The sequence below is a fragment of the Macrobrachium nipponense genome, chromosome 44, assembly GCF_015104395.2.
Source record: "Macrobrachium nipponense isolate FS-2020 chromosome 44, ASM1510439v2, whole genome shotgun sequence".
In the NCBI taxonomy this organism is placed as follows: Eukaryota; Metazoa; Arthropoda; class Malacostraca; order Decapoda; family Palaemonidae; genus Macrobrachium; species Macrobrachium nipponense.
In genome coordinates this window covers 34418046-34421170 of record NC_087221.1, presented here as the reverse complement: position 1 = coordinate 34421170, position 3125 = coordinate 34418046, and positions in this window count along the sequence as shown.

The following is a 3125-nucleotide window of genomic DNA, read 5'->3' as shown; positions in this document are numbered from 1 at the left end:
GTTGAATAGTGATCCCGTACGAAAGAAAGCCTGTTGAATAGTGGTCCTGTACGAAAGAAATCTTGATTAATAGTGATTCCGTATGAAAGAAAGCCTGTTGAATAGTGATCCCGTTATGAAAGAAAGCCTGCTGAATAGTGGTCCCGTACGAAAGAAAGCCTGCTGAATAGTGATCCCGCACAGAAGAAAGCTTATTAAATAGTGATGCCTTATGAAAGCAAAAGAAAGCCTGTTAAATAGTGATCCCGTAAAAACATGTTGAATAGTGATCCCATACAAAAGAAAGCCTGTTGAATAGTGATCCCGTACTAAAGAAAGCCTGTTGAATAGTGATCCTACACGAAAGAAATCTTGTTGAATAGTGATTCCGTACGAAAGAAAGCCTGTTGAATAGTGATTCTGTACAAAAGAAAGCCAGTTGAATAGTGATCCTGTACAAGAGAAAGCCTGTTGAATAGTGATCCCGCTCAAAAGAAAACCTGTTGAATAATGATTCAGTACAAAAGAAAGCCTGTTGAATAGTGATCCTGTATGAAAGAAAACTTGTTGAATTGTGATCCTGTACAAAAGAAAGCCTGTGGAATAGTGATCCTCTATGAAAGAAAGCCTGTTGAATAGTGATCCCGTACGAAAGAAAGCCCGTTGAATAGTAATCCCTTACGAAAGAAAGCCTGTTGAATAGTAATCCCTTATGAAAGAAAGCCTATTGAATAGTGATCCCACACGAAAGAAAGCCTGTTGAATAGTAATCCCTTACGAAAGAAAGCCTACTGGCTAGTGATTGCACACGAAAGAAAGCCTGTTGAATATAGTAATCCTGTACAAAAGAAAGCCTGTTGAATATAGTAATCCTGTACAAAAGAAAGCCTGTTGAATATAGTAATCCTGTACAAAAGAAAGCCTGTTGAATAGTGATCTCGCCCAAAAGAAAGCCTGTTGTATAGTGATCCTGTACGAAAGAAAACTTGTTGAATAATAATCCTTTACGAAAGAAAGCCTGTTGAATAGTAATCCCTTACGAAAGAAAGCCTATTGAATAGTGATCCCGTTCGAAAGAAAGCCTGTTGAATAGTAATCCCTTATGAAAGAAAGCCTGTTGAATAGTAATCCCTTACGAAAGAAATCCTATTGAATAGTGATCCCGTACGAAAGAAAGCCTGTTGAATAGTAATCCCTTATGAAAGAAAGCCTATTGAATAGTGATCCTGTATGAAAGAAAGCCTGTTGAATAGTAATCCCTTACGAAAGAAAGCCTATTGAATAGCGATCCCGTTTGAAAGAAAGCCTGTTGAATAGTAATCCCTTATGAAAGAAAGCCTATTGAATAGTGATCCCGTTCGAAAGAAAACCTGTTGAATAGTAATCCCTTATGAAAGAACGCCTGTTGAATAGTCATCTTGTACGAAAGAAATCCTGTTGAATAGTGATCCCGTACGAAAGAAAGCCTGTTGAATAGTGATTCTGTACGAAAGAAATTCTGTTGAATAGTGATCTTGCACGAAAGAAAGCCTTTTGAATAGTGATCCTGTACAAAATAAAGCCTGTTGAATGGTGATCCCATATGGAAGAAAGCTTGTTGAATAGTGATCCTCTACGAAAGAAATCCTGTTGAATAGTGATCCCGCACAAAAGAAAGCCTGTTGAATAGTGATCTTGCATGAAGAAAACCTGTTGAATAGTAATCCCGTACAAAAGAAAACTTGTTGAATAGTGATCCCATACGAAAGAAAGCCTGTTGAATAGTGATCCCGCACGAAAGAAAGCCTGTTGAATAGTGATCCCGTACAAAAGAAAGCCTGTTGAATAGTGATCCCATATGAAAGAAACCCTGTTGAATAATGATCCCGTACAAAAAAAAGCCTGTTGAATAGTGATCCCTTACGGAAGATAGCCTGTTGAATAGTGATCCCACACGAAAGAAAGCCTGTTGAATAGTGATCCCGTACAAAAAAAAGCCTGTTGAATAGTGATCCCGCACGGAAGAAAGCCTGTTGAATAGAGATTCTCTATGAAAGAAATCCTGTTGAATGGTGATCCCACACAAAAGAAAGCCTGTTGAATAGTGATCCAGCACGGAAGAAAGCCAGTTGAATAGTGATCCCTTACGAACGAAAGCCTATTGAATAGTGATCCCGTACGAAAGGAAACTTGTTGAATAGTGATCCCGTACAAAAGAAAGCCTGTTGAATAGTGATCCCTTACGAACGAAAGCCTATTGAATAGTGATCCCGTATGAAAGGAAACTTGTTGAATAGTGATCCCGTACAAAAGAAAGCCAGTTGAATAGTGATCCCTTACGAACGAAAGCCTATTGAATAGTGATCCCGTATGAAAGGAAACTTGTTGAATAGTGATCCCGTACAAAAGAAAGCCTGTGAATAGTGATCCCTTACGAACGAAAGCCTATTGAATAGTGATCCCGTACGAAAGAAAACTTGTTGAACAGTGATCCCGTACAAGAGAATTGCCTCTTCCATTCAGGCGATGTCCGACTTGGGGTTGACTCCTAACATTTGCTTTCTCACCATTCAATGGGAATCGGTACCGAGCCGAGACTCATAAATGATTCGCTATCGCCGCTTGACGTAAAGGAAAATTGGCCCGTAATCGCGTAGTGATCGGAAAGTGAAACGTAATAGTTATTTCATTAGAATTGCAACTGTATATGACGTCATCACGGTGTCGAAACCGTTGATAGCGTAGGTGGTTGAAATTCATCACGGATTATTTTCATTTCTTATCATGGGGAAAATCTTCAGTAATACATGTAAAATATTCTGTGACGTATTACTGGCTAGTTTTTTTTTGGTAGGTTATCACTTTTAAAATGTGATTTTATACAAGGATTTGTCCCATTCACTCACTCTCAGAAGAAAAGCAACATGACTAAGACCTTCCCCGTTGACCTGTGTACGAATATACAGAGCGAATGTCGAACCGAGGGTTTGTTAGTTGTTACCTGGGTGGTCACTGACCGACTCGTTCCATCGCCTGCATGAAAAAGAAATTTGAATATTAATTAACAAATTAGCTTCATTTGCATAATCTGGCCGCTTGTTTAATATCTCCCAACCCACGTGCAGCCTTATTCGGTGGTAAAGCCAGATTTCCATAAGCAGATCGTA